Below are 22,224 nucleotides of genomic sequence, written 5' to 3'. Positions count from 1 at the left end.
AGAGGGCAGAAGCAAAGCCAGAGAGGATTTCCTTCTAGCTAAGCAGAGAACTTCAGCACTGCTGCTGCATTTTACTAACCATCTGTCTTGTGGGCTGTTTGTCTTCCCGGGCTGATTTTGTTGCTGCTATTCCCACCGCTCTTCCACTCAGGCTTCGCCTCCTGCACTGATAGGGGCTTCCCTGTATTCCTGGGAATTAAATGAAGCAGCAATGCTTCTTGATTTTCTCAGGCGCTTTCCCTAGTGAGCTCATCAGAAACAGAAATACAGGCGCTTCCTGCTGCATGAAAAATCCGCATTCCATAAAGCTCGCCATCGTGCCGCATGGCCCTGATGGTGCATGAAAGCCCCTTGATCGTGACTTTAAGCAGAGCATTATATGTGGAATGGTTATATGTGGAAATGTCCTGATGCGCTTCACTGTTATGTTGAGGTAGAGCTTATCGCTTGGGGGACTTGTGCCTTCTCCAGTCACCTTGCATGAGGTAGGACCCTGCTGGTGTGCTGCCCCCCTGGCTGCCTCTTGCTGGGACCAGAATGGGGCAGGGAAAGTGCAGAGATATCATGGCTTGCTGCTGTCAACCTGATGTTCCCCCAACATTGCCACCACCCTGCCCTGTCCTTGCTGTCCGTCAGGAGGGTGCCACAGTGGTGGCCCCCCACCTGCGTTCTGACTGGTTGGAGTTAGATTTTACTCTGATCTACATGAAATATGGATTTGCTCAGCTTTGCAGGAATTCCCATTGGATGAAATTGCAAATAGATGAGCTCATATTTCCTAGATGAACTCACTACTATGAAAGGAGGCTTTCAGCTACCCCAGCAGTTGGATCCTTACCCTGGAGTGCATGGAGCATGGGCAATTTCTGGTTTTGCAAGACCTGGTCTTGTCTTATTAGATCAGGAGGTCTGATTTTTCTACTGACTGCAGCTGCAGAGCCCAAATAGAATTACAGGAGCCTATTTGCTGCCATCTTCTGGGGTGCCCCATAATATTCTCAATGTTTTCTATGTTGGCAGAGCAAGCAAGGAACGCTAACTAACAGACGGAGTCATTGGATTAATCATGAGTAAGGCAAAAGGACACAGACTCTCATAAGAACATATCAGTCTTGGGAGGAAGTGGGAAGTTTTGAACTTGGGGATATCATTGCGGTTTTTCATCTGTCGTGCTATTTTGTAATTGCTACCACTGTTTGTTAATTTGGAAAAGAATAAAAAACTCTGATGTTTGTATTCAGGTGGGGGGCAGGTTAACTACACAGATACCCAGTTTGGTTATCCAGGTTTTCTTGGGTGGGGGCTCAAGCCAGAACCAAATAGGAAAAAATGGAAAATCACCTCTAGACACTAAACGTGGTTCTGCATTCTGAGGCCATGGCTACAAATGTATTAAGGTAATTTATAAAGAGATCATCACGACTGCAGCTGCTAAGCCTTGCAGCAATCTTTTCCTCTGCCCAAGCAATGGGTGGGTGGGAACTCTGATGTATTTGTTGATTTTGGTGCCTTCATAGGAAGTTATGAGTATATTGTTTTATTGGTCTAACAGCCTAGATTCCTTCTTCACTGTTGGCGGGATCCTCTATGCAATTTTTGGTTCCCCTGCAACAGAAATTGACTCATCATAGTTGGAAGAAAGGATCCATTAGCTTTTGGGGGTAGGTCTGCAAATAGACAGTTCCTGGAAAGAGTCGCCTTATCATGGACTTGGTCCTTGTCAATTAATTGGAAGCATTCTGCCATAGACAGCAGCTCATTATCTCTAGCAATTAGTGGCAACACCTGCTGAAAAGCAGCCCCATCTTCAAGCAGGAAGAAATTATTCTTCTTTACTTTCTTCTACTGAAAATGGCTGAAGCCAAGGAATTAAGCCTCTAAACACAACTTGCAATGGGGGACACATATCGCAATGAAGGCTGCAATCCCAGTTGTACTTGCCTGGGAATAAATCCCAGTGAAATCTATGGGACTGATTTGGGACTAAACATAGGATTGAATTGTCAGATGTTTACTGTGAGGCTCAGGGTGATGAAGGCTCACCTCTCACACTTGGAAAACCATCACGTAGCCTATTCCTGCCCACCATTTGGTGACCACCCTTTTCCTCTACATCTTATCAGTTATCCATTTCAATAGAGGACAGTTCTGTTCATTTAATTGTTGTGCTTTGTCTGTCACACATATATGGACAGACAGACAGTTCTCATTGGTAAGGCTTCTTTGATCAGTTGGTTAACCTGATTAATTGACCAAAACACAGGATTGAATTTAAAGCTGTTGCCAATTAATTTGGTGCCTCGATTTGAAAACTGCAAATTCCGTTCCTTAAAGGAGGCACTCCGTTCTGTGTGAAGAGAAAATGGAGACACCTCTTTCATAGTGCAAGCAAGAATGTGTGCGCCTCATTTAGAAACAAAGAAGCAATGCTTCTTTCTTTAATGCTTATGTGAATTTATGCAGATTTAATTAATTGCTTAAGGGAATGCAACCTGTACAATTAACACACACACAGGTATAATGTGGTAGATGTACTTATTTAGGGATAGCCTAACTTCTGTTGTCTATCCTCTGGTAACCTTTAGGCCAGATTACTGCAACACATTATACATGGGGCTGCCTTTGAAGGCAGTTCAGAAACTGCAGCTGGTACAGAAGTCAGCAGCCAGATTCATGACTGGGGCAAGACAGTCTGAACATGTAACACCTACCCAGTCTTGATTATACTGGCCACCAATCAGTTTTTCGGCTCAAGCCAAGGTGCTGGTTTTGACTTATAAAGCCTTATGCAGCTCAGAAGCCCATGATCTCGAGGACTGCATCTCCTCACATGAACCAATCTGGACACTGCGTGCCATTTCTGAGGGTGCCTTTCAGTGGTGGTTCCTCACTGGTGGGATGCTGTCTCTAGGGAAGCATGCCTGATGCCCATTCTCTGTTTTTAGGTACCATGCAAAACCATACTTATTTATCCATGCTTATGGTTTTTAGCTATGTCACTAGCTTTTGTCATGTTCATTGTTTGTCCTCGTTTAGCCCAAACACTGAGATCCAGCTCCAAGGGCCTTCTGGTGGTTCTCTCACTGTGAGAAGTAAAGTTACAGGGAACCAGGCAGAGGGCTGTTTTGGTAGTGGCACCTACCCTGTGGAACGCCCTCCCACCAGACGTCAAAGAGATGTGTACAGTGGTACCTCAGGTTACAGACACTTCAGGTTACAGACGCTTCAGGTTACAGACTCCGCTAACCCAGAAATAGTACCTCGGGTTAAGAACTTTGCTTCAGGATAAGAACAGAAATCGTGTGGCAGTAGCGCAAGGCCCCATTAGCTGAAGTAGTATCTCAGGTTAAGAACAGTGTCAGGTTAAGAATGGACCTCCAGAATGAATTAAGTTCTTAACCCGAATTACCACTGTACAACCTTTAGAAGACATCTGAAGGCAGCCTTGTATAGGGATTTTTTAAATGTTTAATGTATTTATTTATTTCAGTCAATGACCAGTAATGTTAGATGTTTTGTTATGTTTTTATATTTGTTGGAAGCTCCCCAGAGTGGCTGGGGCAACCCAGTCAGATTGGCATGGTACAAATAATCATTATTATTATTTCGTGGGGTGAGTAGGCCTTGCTCCTTTAAAACGTATTATTGAATGAGTATCTTAGTTTTTGTTTATTGTTGTGATGATGATGATGATGATGATTGACATCACATAGAAACATTAGGAGAAAGGATTTAACACTGGTTCAAGTTGTGGCATCCCTCTGCTCCCGTAACAAAGTTAATTTTTCTATTAAAGATTTTGCTTTGACCAAATTCACATGCCGTGTAAAAGGCATTAGCTGCCTCTACTAAGTACATTAGAGCAAGTGTTAGCCCCCACCCATGGCTTAGATTCCTAGCAGTAAAGACTCTGGGATTTCATAAGTCATGCTGAGGGGGTGGGGGGAGCTGTTACTCAAATACTGCAGATAACCTAAGCCAGAAGAACACATTGAAATAAATGCTTTGAGACAATACTATTCCTATGGTAACGTCACTGAAGGAATCTGACTTACCACAAGGATAAATTTGCCTCAGTGTGTAGAAATAATCCTCAATTCAGAGCAAGCTTTTCAGCTTCCTAAATCCCTGGCACTGATAGGGAACCAGAGCTCTGGTTATATAAACAGGGAAAAGCAAGGTTCTAATCTTGGAAATAGCATTGGAATTGATGGTATAATGTCACCGTGCAGATTTCATCCCCCAAATCTTGCCTTGGTAAAGGCAAATGCCTCTGACCATGAATGCAAGGATAAATAGATGCAAAACAGATTTTGTCTTAATGTATTAAAAAGCTTACTTCAGTTAATTAAATGATGATAATCAACAGAATCCTAGCTCTACAAACTAGGCATTTCCATTGGAACAAAAGACTCCATCAAATGATAAAAAGAGAGGTTTAAAAATAATTGCTATGAACCCTGATTGCCTAGTAGAGTGATTATACTTTAGCTCAAAATAGGATTGCATCAGAAGGTGAAGGCTTGCTTCCAATACGGTGGTACCTCGGGTTACAGACGCTTCAGGTTACAGCCACTTCAGGTTACAGACTCCTCTAACCCAGAAATAGTACCTCAGGTTAAGAACTTTGCTTCAGGATGAGAACAGAAATTGCGCAGTGGTGGCACGGCGGCGGCAGTGGGAGGCCCCATTAGCTAAAGTGGTACCTCAGGTTAAGAACAGTTTCAGGTTAAGAACGGGCCTCCAGAATGAATTAAGTTCTTAACCTGAGGTACCACTGTACTTACTTTCTTCCCTCTCCCCCAAAACTCACAGTAACATTTCCAGTGGATTTTTCACTGTATGTCAACAAGTAAAAGGCTGATTTATGGAAGTTCTTTGGAAAGCACTGGAGCAGCTCAAAGTGTAAATATGTTTAGGGTAACGGTGTCAAACAGCAGACTAGCAATTGCTTGAGCGCAAAGTAGGAGAAGTGAATTTATGGCCAACGTGGCATGCCATCTAGAGAATAACTCTTAGCTAGCATGCTTTGTCAGAAAGCTACTGCGGATCAAGATTTCTTTTCTAGGCAAGAAACTAAACCAATTTTTTACACTGTACTTGGCTGTTCCTTACGATGTTTCCAGGAACATTGCCATTCTGAAATTACTACCGTGCGAACAAAGAATTGGATTTCATTGAGGGAAGTGGCACAGACTCAGCAGTGGACACAAGTCTCAGGTGTTACGGTTCAGGAGTTCAAGAGCAGAGCAAGAAGTTCAGAACGGAATGGAAGAAACAAAGATGTCCTAACAAGTTTTCACACCTGCCAGCCAAACTTTAAAAGATAAGGCAAGGTGTACTCACACCTGAGATGCTCTCATCTTGCAGGGATGTCGGGATTGCAAACAGGCACTCCTATGGGGTGGGTAGGTCTGCTCCTATATGCAAAGATGACACCTGCTTCTTAGTGACAAGACTGCACCCTCCTTTTGGGGTTCACATTCAGCCATTCCTGCCTCCAGTTCCACTTCCCCATATGGCTGCCCCCAGCCTCCAAGCTTCTACTAAGAACTCAGCTACACAGCAGCAAATAAAATGTTTTAAATGTGTTCAGTGCAATACACAAACGTGACACTAGATGGCAACAGTGAGCTATGCCAAATTCAATGTATTTTTCAAAACGTTTCACTGTGTGTTTTATATGTGTGTAGATTCCACCTAAGACTCTCTGCTTCCCAGGGAAGTCAGGTTCCCACATTGGTTCCCCCTTCCTCCTATTCCTCCTCCTGTTAATGCAACCCAAACACAACTCCAGTTCTCATGGAGCTTGTATTTCTCATAACAGCAGCTCCTACTCTTCCCAACCACCACATGGCCAACAGCTTTGAAATCTGTGGAGACTTTTGGAAGCAGATTATGATATGGCAGGGGGAATCTGCTATACAAGAAATAAAAATAAAACCCCATATATTTAAAATGACTCTTGGGGTTCCGGCCTATAATCAGTCTTTGACGCTGACATTGTTTGAAAACAATTCAAGCACTGCCGAGTTCTTGCAACTTTTGTCAAGTTGTGGGTGACAGCCTCTCCATCTTGTTTCAGTTGAGCTGCACAGTGGGAAGCTTCAAGTGAGGGTGAATGCTCTCAGTTCTTAAGTTATTACCATGGTTCATTCAATTTTCCAGAAAACTGAAGCTATAGTGCATCAACATTATTAGGCATTTGGAGTTAAATAAAAGCACTGCATGGTAGGCTGTGTCTCGCAGTTACTTTTGCAAAATGTCATTTTGGCTTTCTTTGATTAAAGGAATGATGAATGCTTTGAATTAAAATAGTAAAATATTCTGTATGAAAAATGGGCAAACCCATACCAGGAATCACTTCCACAGGAAACTATTACTGAAGGAAACCTAGCTTTTCCACAAGATAGCAGAGCGCTGATGTTAGATGCTTCCCCACTCCCAACCTGTCATTTAGATTGCTTCGTCCTTCATGAGATGATTTTGGTTTTTCCCTTTTGCATTCTGTGCAGTACTAACTACTTTGTCAGTGCTAAGTAAATTGGCTGTAATGATTTTCCTCAGTACAGTACGCCAGATCAGAGCCTTGAGGCTGTTTTGGGAAAGTTTAATAGCTTTTTGTATCCAATAAAACTTTATTATTATAGGTCTGCTCCACAGCTCCAGCACTTTGCATGAGAACTTGGGGCCCTCTGAACAAAACAGAATAATGCAAATTTTTTAAACTAACTTTAAATAGCATCTTTAACAAAAAAAAAGGGGGGGGGAGAGACGAAGAAAAACAGAAAGGAAAAAAAAGGGGTGAGAAGAAAGGAAAAACCTCATCCGCTCACATTTTAACTAAAAAACTCACAAGACATCCATCATAATTTAAACCTATACATTGATATATTACATTTGGCAAATGTCCAAATAAGTACCTGCATGAAGTAGATGCTTTTAAGTTTAAATGCAGCAAGAACAGTTAGGGCCTCAGAGCATTGTGTCATAGACTGTGGTTATTCTTCCAGTCTATTGTATTATTATTATTATTATTATTATTATTATTATTATTATTACCCTGCCCATCTTGCTGGGTTTCCCCAGCCACTCTTGAGATTTAAGTCTCTTGGCAACCATAAAAACTCACAAAATCTACTTTTGTTGTCCTAATGATAGCCCCCATATTTGTTGTTGTTTAGTCGTTTAGTCGTGTCCGACTCTTCGTGACCCCATGGACCAGAGCACGCCAGGCACTTCTGTCTTCCACTGCCTCCCGCAGTTTGGTCAGACTCATGTTTGTAGCTTCGAAGACACTATCCAACCATCTTGTCCTCTGTCGTCCCCTTCTCCTTGTGCCCTCCATCTTTCCCAACATCAGGTTCTTTTCCAGGGAGTCTTCTCTTCTCATGAGGTGGCCAAAGTATCGGAGCCTCAGCTCCACGATCTGTCCTTCCAGTGAGCACTCAGGGCTGATTTCCTTAAGAATGGATCGGTTTGTTCTTCTTGCAGTCCATGGGACTCTCAAGAGTCTCCTCCAGCACCATAATTCAAAAGCATCAATTCTTCAGCGATCTGCCTTCTTTATGGTCCAGCTCTCACTTCCATACATCACTACTGGGAAAACCATAGATTTTACTATACGGACCTTTGTTGGCCCCCATATTACAGGAATGTAATTAAAAAGTGCGCTGACATCTGTTAATAACAATTATTTTTAGCTTGATATATCTATGAAATTACAGAGGATGCCATTTAAATCCTACTTGTGGTAGACCGGAAAGCAAAGTGCTTGGGCAGAGTCATAGAAGCCAGGGAATTTTTGACTCCACCCAGATACAACTAAGTTCAGTGCCACCTAGTGACTAAACTATATGATGACACTATCCACATAGCTAGCGTTACATTTTCGTGGCTCAACCTGTCCCTTCATCTGTGCATGTTATAAAAGTGAGCTGGAAAACAGATCTCAGAATGCTGTTCTTTGTAATATCCCCATAGTTGCGCATGAGTAATAGATTACAGCATGTCTTAATGTCATGTTTTAATATTAGGTTTGGTAAAGAAAGGGGGAAGTTTAGTATGCATCCTTGCATTCAGCCTGCTGAATTTGTACTGATCACCTGGACTGAACTTTTAGCCTAGGCAAACGGAAAGCATTTAAAGAGGAGATCTCAGTACCTGTCTCTTTGCTCTGAACATGTTGCCACCCAGGAATGAACTATTCTCAAATATTGCTAGAAGACCTGTTATATAACCAAGCTTTCATTGGCTAGAGAATCGGTGCAGGAGGTATTTTAGTTGTAAACATTTCTCTGTGGCATTAATTATATCTCATTCATTCATTTCTCTCCTACCACCAGATGGACCAGGGTACTTAATACATTTTAATTTTTCTGTTGTCAAACTCTTGCTGCCTGCCATGAGCCCAAAATAGCGCAGGGTGTTATTTCTTTTTTTAAGGCATAAATAAACTTTGTTTCAAAAGTTACAGAAAACAGAGATTAAACATATCCAGAGAAAATACCTGGAACACAGCTGCAATTCTATAAATACTTACCTGGCTGGGATCAAGCCCTGTTGTACTCAATGTGGCTTACTTGTAATGCTTAGGATTACATTAGCAAGATCATATAATGATTTTGGGTTGGGGTTGGGTCTGGGGTGTATGATTGACATATCTTGAAAAGGGTGGACTTCAAAGACAAATAAATGCATAAATTGCCACTCAAATATCTACCTGTGTGCTGGACTGCTGCCAAGTCTGCCTCCAGAGACTGAGCTATATCCTTCACTTCTTGAAGAATGTTGAAAACGTCCATCTAATTTCTGCTTCAGATGGGTGTTTATAAACACACAAGTTAAAGCAAACCGCACAAAGGAAGTTTTATTTGCACAACACATAACAAATTAGCTTGTGCTGTCGAGCCCACACACCAGATGGTATGGATATGGTTATAACTGAGATGTAATTTAAATACTGTGCAAGTCTGGTAAACCTAAACAACAACATTTAAAGAAGGTAGCCGTTCTTTTTAGTACTGATGCGAGATGGTACTACAAGGGTTTTTTCAAGGAATACTGTAATATACATAAAGAGCCAAGGAATAATTCAAGCACATTTGTGATGTTGTTTTAAATGCACACCGCTTTAAAGGGGGGGGGGAATGGCCTGAGAATTTTCATTGGAGAAATGTGATGAACAGATCAGCCACTGAAATATCTATCCACCTGAGACAGGAAATATTTATTGCATTGGCAGCCAACATGGTGTCGAGATGTTGCTGGACTCCAAACCCTGTCAGGTCTAGCCACCATGAGATTTGGGAGATGTTGGGAGTTGTGCACCCAGCTGGTTCCAGGTCTGCTACCTCTGCCCTACTGGCTTGGCTGAGACACCGGCTACTACTTGGCTCCTCCTCTTCCTCAAATGTCACCTGTCAGCAGGATGTCCACCTGGCTGTCACAAAGGGAGAGATGTACGGCAGAGCTAAGTCCTTCACGTCTGCTGAGAGACCGCCTAGAAATTGCTGCCCTTCCCCTCTCTGATTTGATTCTGTTTAAGCTCACCATTATCAAATTGTTTTGTTTAATTAGCAGGGCCATAAAATGGTTGCAATGAATGTGTGCAGAGCTGTGGTAAGTTCGCTTGCCAGATACATTCCTGACCACATCACCCCACACACTTTAAAAAGATGTAGTGCTAAGGCCATCTAAACCTGTGGATATGGCTGTGATGGCCTGGGAATCCGATTCAGAGGCTGAACTGGAGGAACCCCAGCCTGCACAGGAGTCCCCGCCTCCAGGGCCGGCTGAATTGGGGCCAGGCCTTGATTCTGAAGCGCCTGCACCTGTGCCGGATCCTCAGGAGCAGGTACCAGGTGATTCCACTCTGGCTTCGGAGGGGGTTGAGGACACAGTGCCTACAGGTGCGCCTCTCCCAGCCCTGTCAGGGGAAGGTGAGCCTCCCCCTGGGTCCAGTAACCCTCCAGCCTCTCCTGAGTTGCAGAAGCTCAGGGCAGAGAGGCGGAGGGAACTGGTTTCTCCCAGGAGGAGTGCTCGCCTTAAGGCCAGGAGAGGCAGGTCTCCTGGGGGCTGGGACTGCCCCGGCCTCAGAGAAGATAAAGGCCAGTCAGCCTGGTCCCAGGTTGTGGGAGCAACGTCGTTGAATACCTGCTTCTGCCCGGACCCAGACCTGTCCTTCCAGAGTTCCCGTCCCTGCCCGGCTTCCTGCTTCGGACCCCGCCTCGCTCTTTGTGAACTGTTTCCAGACTTGTGACCCAGGACCGGACTTTGACCACGCCAACGGTAACCTTCCCCCCGGGACCAGCACAATGGCGCTGCTTTGTCATTCAGCTGGAAAAAAAGTCTGTGGAATGAGAAAAAATGGAAGAATCCCAGAGAAAATGCAGGGTGATTATGACTGAATGGCAGTGTTGCGTAGATGCCCTGGAAAAAGTCAGTGACTGAAGCATAGTAAGGCAGCACTAAATGCCCAGGCTAGACATATCCTTAGAGTTATGCCTATGACAAGAGCAACAGCAAAAATGGTTATGCAAATGTGTCCTCCACACCACTTACGCACAGAAAATCTAATGATTCATGACTGAATTCTGCGTATTTGTTGGCTACCAGGATCATCTCTGAGCAACTTTTGAGACTACGAATGTGCACAATACGTTTCCATAGGTAGACAGGCGTAAGAATTACATGGCTGCAAAGTGATATTCAAGACTGGTTTTGTTATGACTCTGCAAGCATCTTGTTTACAGTCTGCTGTCTGGCATTATACAGACTCCTTTGAATTGTCTCTCTTGCATGTTGCCAAAATGTCTTGTTTGGATTTTTTCGCAGTGGAATCAAATGAGAAGCAGCTAAATGTGTACAATGGCACAAGATGATAGGTATTTTAAAAGTTGCTTTTGGCAAACATCAAAATTAACATGGAAATGTAATTATCCTTTACCAATTGAGCAGGAGGAGGAGAAGCTTTTTCAGCTTGACAGCCGCATTGCCTCACGGGTAACCTTCTGGGGCGGGGTAGCCCAACATGTGGCCCTCAATGTCTTTGTTGGTGGCCCTTGGTGACATTGGATATCCCCGGCCCTGCAGCCCTGGCACTGCCTTACTCACAGGGTATCCAAAAGTTGAAGCAAACAAGTCTCCACCCACTGCCAGTAAAATAAAGATGAAAAATGTTTCAAAATGGCTTAAAAAGAAAAGTGCTCGGTTTTCTTATGGGCTAGCAAAGATGCAGGTTTTAATGACCTTCCTTTTGTAGAGATTCTGTTTACCTGGAAGGAGCCATGATTGTTTGGCTCCTCCTTCACTTGCTCCAGGAAGCACAGAAAAGAAAGAAAGTGTGGGCAGCCAAGACACACCCACTCTGGCAACTTGAGCTCTAGGCTCAGGTTAACCCTTTCATGCATGCACGAGTGAGTCAGTAACTGTATATTACAACAGAGTCTTGTCCCCTAGAACCAGGGGCCACCTTTGCACAGGGAAGCAGACCCATCTGCCCTGATGGAGTGCACTCTTGAAATTCTGATCTCCCCAGAAGCTGCCCTACTCCAGCTCAGGACAAGCAGGCTGACCTGACCTGGATCTGTCCATTAATCGACAGTCAAGCAGTTGGGAGGGTGTGTGACATGAGATGTGCCTCTCCTTCTTCTCCACTGGCCATATGTTTTAAACCCTGATTAAACAAGTGGTTAAGAGTGGGAGAGGTACACACCAGCTGCTCTTTCTCCACAGGTTCACAGATATGTTACACTGGCCTTGGCTGTGGTATACTGGTGCCATTCAATCATGCTATGATATGCTTCTATAATGACCTTCTTAATCTGGCACTTTCCAGATGTTTCTGAACTATAACTTTCATCATCTGAGCATTGGTCATGCAGACTGGGACAGGTGGAAATTGTAGCCAAAAGTATCTGAGCACACTAGGGTGAGGAAGGCTGTTCTTCAGTGATTTGTAAGAACTATTTTCAGTAGGCAACACAGAGTTTGCCTAAATTGTAATGGGTAAGGAACAAAGAATACCTCAGAATATTATTTTCCTGCTGAATCGATAGTTTTAATAAACTATATGTGATTATTTGTTGCTGTTGTTCATAAGGACAATGACAGCAGCAGCAACAGCAGCAGCAGCAGCAGCAGCAGCAACAACAACAGAAACGGATTGTTATGCAGTAAGAAAAGTATTCAGATACGAAAAATAACTGCACCCTTTTATCTGCCTAACTCATGTATAAATATTTTGATTCAAATTTAGTGGAGAGTGTTGAATTATCATACCAGATTGCTTTCTTTCGGAAAAAAAGTGTAATCCAGGGATTTTCTGTTTACATTATTTGTGCAATTAAAAAAGCCTACAGTTGATGTCAGTGTATTAAATTCCAGCAAATTGGAGCAGTTGGTTACCTATTGACACTAAATCCCAGAAGATTCAGCAGCATATCTAAACTAATCCATGATTAAAAGAGTGATTAATTTGCTTGATATGAAACAACCCCATTGCAATTGGAGCATAGTTCCTGCATTAGCAGCAGCAGCAGCAGCATCTAAATACAGTGGTACCTTGGGTTACAGACACTTCAGGTTACAGACTCCACTAACCCATAATTAGTACCTCGGGTTAAAAACTTTACTTCAGGATGAGAACAGAAATCATGTGGCGGCAGCGGGAGGCCCCATTAGCTAAAGTGGTGCTTCAGGTTAAGAACAGTTTCAGGTTAAGAACAGACCTCCAGAACGAATTAAGTTCTTAACCTGAGGTACCACTGTACTCCATAGCCACAGGCAAATTTACCCCTTAATTTAGATGTCTAAAGCAAATTCATTTTCTGATTCTAAGCAAAAGTCCCAAGGTCTCAGCAACTTTAAAGATCAGCTGAACATGGCTAGCTGAACATGCGGCAAGATACAGCATGGCCTGCATAATCCTCAGAATCACACTCATAAATGAATTGAATTCAGTTGAATTGACCACTTTGGTTAGGAGTCCTGCTCCCTGCCTTGCAGGCCGATTCCTGACTGGCCTGGGAGGGCGGGGCCATGTCTGACTCCTGCTACAAAAGCTGAGGATACTGAAAAGGCCTTTGGGAGGAGGAAAGAGCATTGCTGACCCACTCACAAAGCTTCCACCCCACCCTGGAGGGTGAAGGCAATAGGAAACGGTGTGATGGATCAAACTTGACAAGACAACAGTCTGGGATTAAAAATTGGCCATAGCTTTATTGATTACAGATGTAGCATTGGGTGTAGATCCATTATCAGCCTCCTAAATCTTCATTATGGTAGTGCCTGGGGTTTGGGCCACCATCAATACACAGGTCAACTGAGGTGGACCACCCCTGGCCACTGCTGGAAGCACCACTTCACATCAACCCATTAATGGACTAGGATTCCACCCAATGTCTTATCTACCACTTGAGATGGCTTCCTTTTGCTGTTTTGCTGCCAAACCAATCTACAGCTGCCACCAATCCTCTATATTCTTAGGCACATCAGACTACCAGCACTTGTTACCAGCGGGAGGCAAGTGAACATCATCAGGGCAGTAAAAGTCCAATGTATAAAACTTTATGCCAAGGAGCAGAATGACAAGTTCTAGCAAGTTCTGACTAAGGGCTTTCTGGAATGTTCTCACAACATCTCCCACCATCTGTTAAGCATGACATATAAGAAAATTTTAATTAAGTTCTAGTGCTATGGCTTAATTGATTGACTGATTGTGCTTCCTGATACCATTTATACCTCTACAAATTTATTTTGCTTTCGTTAAAGTAAAGCCTTGATGTAATTGATAACCCAACAGTACAATTAATGTGGCTTTGTTTCTCTCACTGGGGAAACAGCTGCCAAGCTGAAAGGTGCTACAGAAGTAGCTGACACAGTGTGTTACGCTGACTTCCTTCATCATATTTGTGCCTTTTCATAAATAACAAATTTCATGCTCTTCAGTGGGTTCATTGTCTATAGAGTGCTAAAAATATCTTCAATCTTTCAGCATCTCTAATTAAAAAGTTGCTCTCAAGAACCTTCATGGGGCATTATATCAAGCGTTATTTGATTCAAATAATTCAACACAGAAAAAAGATGACATTGTATTATATAGAAGCCAACTTAAGAGGGAAATGGGCACCAGTTCATATTCTGGGAAACTGGGATAGCTGCTGGTCTGAGAGGGCCCTGAATTTTTTAAAAACATGCTGGATATTGTTAAATACTTATTTGCATCTATTTTGGGATGTCTAAGGGATGGTACTTGGTTTATTTTGTTTTTCTTGTGGTTTGTTTGTTTTCTCTTTGGAGAAACAGGAGGATAATCTACTCTTTACTAAAGAATGGCAAACCTGTGACTCTCAAGATATTCTCTGAGTCAGTCCCAGCCAGCACGGTCAAGTGTCGAGTATAATGGAAGTTGTGGAGGACCAGCTGTTCCGCATCTACTCTAGAGCATTCTCTTGATCCTATTTTCTTTATGTCTGAAATCACAGGGTCAAATCACCTTGCAAGGCTAGCTCATCTAAACTCATGGCTTCCAACACACAAATCAAAAGCTTCACTTCCATATAAGTGTTAGGATATTTCTGTTCCACCTTAAACAGGGAGCAGGCTGTTGTTTGAGTCACAGCCTGCGTACTTCTGGCTCACAGAAAGTTTCTGTTTTGTATATAGCTTTCATTTTCTCTCTGTGCCTTCACTCGCAGGCAGGCAGTCACACCTTATATACGGAGATCATGCATTGGTGCTAATTTTTATTATCATTTCATTATTATATTTTTATCATTGATGTTCTAAAATGCTTTTCATGTTGTACACCACACTGGGACCTTTTGATAAAGGGTGGTATATACATTGAAACAACAACAACAAACAAACAACAACAACAACAACAACAACAATATAATTTCCATGTAACTTAGACTGCCATCCTAAACCGATTTATATCAGAATAAGCCCCACGGAACTATGCAGTCGATGTGCATAGGACTGCACGGTTAGTTTAAAACTATGATGCTATCAAACTAACGTACACAATGCAAATACTACATCAGTATCAATTATAGTTGATAATCTCCTCCAAAGAGCTCAAAGCTGTGTATATAACTCTCCTTTTTATAGTCACAACAACCCTGTGAGGAAGGTTTGTAGTGACTGGTCCAAGGGGACCCTAGTGAGCAGGGGTGCCAACTATAGGGGGCTCTGGGGGCCTGAGCACCCACAAAAATTTTGTTACCTTGGAACCTGACTTCTGGTGCCACTGAGGTTGCGAGGTGCATGATGTCATAATGTCATGTGTACATACTGGGCACACCCATAACCTGGGGCCTGTCAGCGCCCCTGCTAGTGAGCTTCATAGCTGAGCAGAGATTTGAACCTGGGTCTCCCTTGTCCTAGTCTGATAATCTAACCACTGCACCACCCTGAATCTGATCATTATAGCCATAGATATCATTACAGCTATGATTGTCATTAGAATAGTTATACAGAAGGATAATGTGAAAATGTTTTTAAAATAAATATACCAAAAAATATATATCTCTGCCTACTTTTCAGTAAATGCTTGAATGTTTCCATGCTAATACACAAGTCGCTGGAGCACCTTAGATGTCTGATATCTGTTTTGTTCAATGAGCCGCTTAAAAATTAATCTTCCACCTCTTTACAAACATGGCATTAACTGTAGCTAAGGACATAGCTGAAAAAGACAATTTAGAATGAAAAGAGGTATAAATTTTGCTGATCCTTTTCCTGCGTAGTGCAAATATTTTAAGTTTCTGCAGTTCTTTTTTTCTCATAATATTTCTCATGGATGAAAAGAGAGTTTTAATTAGAAAGAAGCCTTTCTGAGACCTGAAGCTTCATTAGACTTGTTTGAATTCCTTGGATAGTGTAATTTCAAATGTAATAACACGCTATGCCAAAAACAATGATATGGTTATAGGAAAAAAATTACAGTGTGCTCTCAAGCAGGCAGGCTGAAAGTAATATTGGGGAAGCGGGCAGGCTTTCAAAATATCTTTGAATCCACAACTTGGTGACATGCAAGTTATAGTCTATTATTGTACTTAAGATAATATGCTGGAGCAGAAGAATCTTCCCAAAGTCTCTCTGTGGGTGATATTTCATATCACACATTATCTCATTGTAGCCTAACACTACAACTACTACCTTCATGGATATCTATCATCTATCTATCTATCTATCTATCTATCTATCTATCATCTATCTATCATCTATCATCTATCTATCTCTATCTATCTATCTATCTATCTATCTATCTATATCTATCATCTATATCTATCATCTATCTATCTATCTATCTATCTATCTATCTATCTATCTATCTATCATCTATCGTCTATCTATCTATCATCTATCTATCTATCTATCTATCTATCTATCTATCTATCTATCATCTATCTATCTATCTATCATCTATCTATATCTATCTATCTATCTATCTATCTATCTATCTATCTATCTATCTATCTATCCATCTATCATCTATCATCTATCTATCTTCTATCTAACATCTATCATCTATCTATCTATCTATCTATCTATCTATCTATCTATCTATCTATCTATCATCTATCTATCTATCTATCATCTATCTATCATCTATCTATCTATCTATCTATCTATCTATCTATCATCTATCTATCTATTTATCTATCTATCTATCTATCTATCTATCTATCATCTATATCTATCTATCTATCTATCTATCATCATCATCTATCATCTATCTATCTATCTATCATCTATCTATCATCTATCTATCTATCTATCTATCTATCTATCTATCTTCTATCTAACATCTATCATCTATCTATCTATCATCTATCTATCTATCAATCTATCTATCATCTATCTATCTATCATCTATCATCTATCTATCATCTATCTATCATCTATCTATCTATCATCTATCTATCTATCTATCTATCTATCTATCTATCTATCATCTATCTATCTATCTATCTATCTATCATCTATCTATCATCTATCTAACATCTATCTATCTATCTATCTATCTATCTATCTATCTATCTATCATCTATTTATCTATATCTATCATCTATCTATCATCTATCTATCATCTATCTATCTATCTCTATCTATCTATCTATCTATCTATCTATCTATCTATCATCTATCTATCTATCATCTATCTATCTATCTATCTATCTATCTATCTATCTATCATTTATCTATCTATCATCTATCTATCTATCTATCTATCTATCTATCTATCTATCATCTATCTATCATCTATCTATCTGTCTGTCTGTCTGTCTGTCTGTCTGTCTGTCTGTCTATCATCTATCATCTATCTATCTATCATCTTTCTATCTATCTATCTATCTATCTATCTATCTATCTATCTATCTATCTATCTATCATCTATCTATCTATCTATCTATCTATCTATCATCTATCTATCTATCTATCATCTATCTATCTATCTATCATCTATCTATCTATCATCTATCATCATCTATCACTGCAAATCGAAGTCTTTAATCACCATGGGCTTTCACCAAGGCAATAAATAATACAGTATGTCTATCCCTTGATAGCTATCTCCAGTTGTATTATGTCTGCTATTAGTGTGTATAAAATGGGCAAGGAATCAGAGTACCAAGTCACACAATTTCTTGTCTTTGGACCATACTGCTGAAAGCCCAGGATGGACAACCTACAACCCTAGGGCTACATGGCAGCCTTTTCCTAATTTTATATGTTCCTCAGCAGTGGTGTGCGGCCAATGGATCAAAGAGACTAGGCTTGTTTCCTAAATGCTTCCAGTAAATTAGAGTATTAAAGCCTAGTGCCTCTCTCCCAAAACCCAGAAAATGTCTGCCCAGCTTACGGAGGGAGGTGCAATGCTCTCATGTCGAGGAGCCTTCCTGCCACCTTCCCAAAGCCCATCCGGCTTGGAGAAGGAGGGAGGAGGGCTCCAGCATCATGGCAGAGGCCTAGTATCTCCTTCCCAAAGCCTGGGAAGCTTCTGCGTAGCTTAGGGAGGGAGGAGCGATGCTCACGCACATGGTGTCGGGATGTCAGGACACCACACACATGATGTGCCCCCCCCCAATTGCCTTTGTAAGCTGGCACCTAACTGTTCCCTTACCAAAAAAATCACCTCATGTCACTGTTCATCAGCCTGATTAAAAAATGCATCTTCAGGCAACAATAAGTTCAGCTTAGCCGCTCCCTAGTTGAGAAAGGAGATACTTCCCTCAATAATTTCTCTACTTTCCTTCCATATGGTAATTCCATCTAATTCTATGGGAGGCTCTTTAGACTACAGTTTGTAGCGCCTATGCTTTACAAGATGAATTAATTAAAATGACGTACACAATGAATATCTGACACCCAGATCGACTTTCCAAGCGATCACAAAAACAATTTTTAATCAGTCAGTATCTACTAGAGGAACAAATTAATCTTCGCTTATTGGATGCCAAATCATTTTCTTGCATGCAGAATGATTGCATAAAACCTTTGCAGAATTGTGAAATGTAATTTATCTAACAATAAAATGGAATTGAACTCTTGGAAAGTTATTTTAGTACCTCTTTTTTTCTTCTTTCTATAAAGCCTACTGTGGTTAATATATTGCACAGCAAGTCCAATTTGTCTTCCTCTTTGGGGAGCATACAAAATTACCAATAAATGAACTACAACATCAATCTTAGTTTGGGGAGAAAAACATTAGAATATCTGTGGGTCTCTGATACGTTTGTTATACTGGTATAGACACTCACATGAGCGCACCCAAGAACAAGTTGTTGTGAATGGGTTTGCACTAGTTTGTGCACTGGGGAAAAAAAATTACCGGTACTCAATTCTCATACAGTGATGACAAAAAATAATTACCGGTACTGTGTCAACAGCCCACAAACCAGGTTATTAAATGCAGCTCATTAATGGCCTCATTCCCAGACATTCAGGTTGCAATCCTATGCACATTTTTCTAGGAGATTACTTCAGGGTAGAAATGTCTAGGACTGCATTTTCTCTCCCCCCCCCTTAAAAAATATTTAATAAATTTCCCATTTTAACAATCCAATAAAAACCACATTAAAGCATTCCAAATTACAATACAATCAAATAAGCCAAATATTCACTGCCAAATTATATATCTTATGGGTCACTTCCCATGCTCTGAAGTTTTTTTGGGGGGGTGCTGATCTAATCTCATACTGCATTTTTTAATTAATCAATAGTCCAAATAAGACGTTCCCAATGTTGATCCTTCATTAATTTTTTAACAGCCTCTAAATTAGTTTAGTCAGTGGGCTATACCATTGTAATTCTGTCTGAATTCTTTATTTCCCTCTTGTAATCCGAAGTCCACTGCATTTCACTTTCTATTTCTGCACACAATGGCAAATCTTAGTGCATCACATCCAAGACAAAGGGAGGTGTGGACTGTACAGTGGTACCTCGGGTTAAGAACTTAATTCGTTCCAGAGGTCCGTTCTTAACCTAAAACTGTTCTTAACCTGAAGCACCACTTTAGCTAATGGGGCCTGCCGCTGCTGCACAATTTCTGTTCTGATCCTAAAGCAAAGTTCTTAACCCGAGCTACTATTTTTGGGTTAGCGGAGTCTGTAACCTGAAGTGTATGTAACCTGAAGCGTATGTAACCTGAGGTACAACTGTACTTTCAAGCCATTCAGAATAACTTCCTGAGTTGAAGAGAAGCACTTGGACATAAAAATATCTATACAAAACTCAGTTGTAGAGGAGCAGAGGAAATATCTCTATATACTGTAGCCCAGAGCTTTCCAAACTGTGTGTCTTGACACATTGGCTACAGTGTGTAGGTGTGTCACATGAGTGCTCTCTGTGCTCCTCCCGGGGCTGGAGAGGGGTTAGTTTAACCTCTGGTTTGCTAGTAAAACTGAATTACCATGTCACGAAATGATGCACATCTAAAAAGTATGTCACCAACATGAAAAGTTTGGAAAGCTCCGCTATCGCCTTATGAGGATCCTATCCCACCTGAAGAAAGTGGCAGTTTGGGAGAATGAATCATACCCTGCAAACCAGCTGAGAATTACTTCATGGCTTTTGCATACTATCCTGTGTAATAATACATTTTATCAGATGGGAGATGAAGATATCTGACTGCTTATAAGGGTCTTATAAGGGTCTGTCAGTGAACATGAGCAGGCATCTTGAAAGCATTAATTCAAAGGAAAAAATATAGCATATTGCCTGGAGGGAGTGAAATAAAATAATGATTCAAAAATTGCTTAGATATTACACTAAACTTTAGACGATAGGGAAAATATTGTTGATGTAAAATAAGAAAACTGTAACCAAGGACCAAAGTGACAACATCTGAAACACTCATTGATTGGGGGGAGCACTTTTTAACATATCAATGTAGATGTTAAGAAAGTGTTAGCTTAGGTGTTTGTTCGCAAGACTGTACACAGCAGGGATAGGAATCATGGCATAATTAGAATGGAAGTACCAACTTACCCTTTAAATTTTAAAGTCCAACCTTGAGTTATGTTCTAGACTCCTGTCTTCAAGGCGCCACACTGGAGACAGAAATCCTCACCAGCGAGATCCACTCTGGTCAACCTGTTTTAGCATTGGTATATTATTAACAAACAGATCACAGTGTGAATTTCAAAGGATAGCTGTATTTCACTTCTCAGATTGTTTTGCAAAGTGTAAATGTGCTGGGTTCGCCTTTAAATGCAAACCGAATCAATTTTTTCCTTTATCCCTGGCTTGGAGTGTTGGGTCTGAGCTGAAGTTGGCAGTACTCTCATGGAAGTGATGTTTGTGGTTGCTGTGATCTGCAAAATGGCCAAAGCCTTCTACTGGGCCTCTTGTGATTTTGGAGCCTGTGTGTGTTGTCTTCCCCTGGACATACCAGTACTCACCAATGGCATCTCACAATGTGTAGATCCTGGCAGTCAAGCTGATAGTGACTCCTATGTTGACCATGCATACATATCCGGAAAGGTAGAAATTGCCAGAAAGGAGAGGCAGAACCTCAAGTGGAGAAGAGGGAGAATTAAGAAACCAGAGGCCTTTCTCCTGGGCATGGTCGGCCAACTGGTGTTAAAGAAGGATAGAACTTTTTTTATGTATGCCACAACAGCAGCAAGAATACTTATTGCAAAGTATTGGAAGACACAAGATATACCCACCCGGGAAGAATGGCAGATGAAGGTGATGGACTATATGGAACTGGCTGAAATGACTGGCAGAATCTGAGACCAAGGAGAAGAGTTGGTGGAAGAAGATTGGAAGAAATTTACAGTTTATTTACAGAAATATTGTAAAATTAAGGAATGTTAGAGGGATGTTGGAATGAAGTTTTGTGGTCTTAACAGAAATGATATAAAGGATTAAGTAAAAATAGATCGGTAATTAGTGAAAGAGGAGAATGTAAAAATATAGTATATTAAGATAATTTTTTTCATGATAATAGCAAGGATGGGAAGGATTTGCTGAAATATCTAATTGAAGTAGTATACAAAAAAGGGAGGTGTGAGGAGGTCAAGGAAATAAGCAAAGGAAAGAAAGTTATGTAAAGGTTGGATTTGTGTGTTTTTTCTTTTTCTTTTTTCTTTTTTTTTTTCTTGGATTGTTTGTCTTTTTTGTAATCTTCAAAATTGGAATAAATATTATTTTTTTAAAAAAAAGAGAAGAGGGAGAATTAACTGGGCAAACCAGCACACGTCTTCCCTCCCAGACTTCAGCACAACAAAGGAGATGCAATTGTACATATGATGTAGGGGCAGGGAGGTGGAAAGAAGCCCCACTGTGTAAAAAGTCACTTAGTTCTAAAGCAGTCAGAAAAGCTTCTATGCATCATGTCAGGGGACTGCCATCGAAAGGGGGGAGGGGGGCAGAAGAATACAGGGAGCCTCCTACGTCACTGAGAAGTAGCACTTTGTCAGGCAGTGGAGAGACTCACGCCTCCAGCGAAGCAGAGGGGGAAAGGAGGGGCGAGGTGAGGCAAAGGCTCACAGACGTTTCTGTGAGCCCAAGCACCTTGCTTAGCCAGGTTGGTCGGGAAACGGACATGCCGCTTCCATCGCCCAGTTTTCGCAAGGGGGTCAAACATAAGGAGGGGAGGCGGAGATTTGGGGTGGCCAGGTATTTATGTTGGGGGGGAAACCGGAAGGGGCCACTCCCGGAATCTGCAAGTGACTGAGACAGACATGAATTTTGGATCTCTGAACT

This window comes from Podarcis erhardii (genome assembly GCF_964252035.2).
Source record: "Podarcis erhardii genome assembly, chromosome: 10".
NCBI classification, from domain to species: domain Eukaryota; kingdom Metazoa; phylum Chordata; class Lepidosauria; order Squamata; family Lacertidae; genus Podarcis; species Podarcis erhardii.
Note: the sequence above shows the minus strand (reverse complement) of the source record.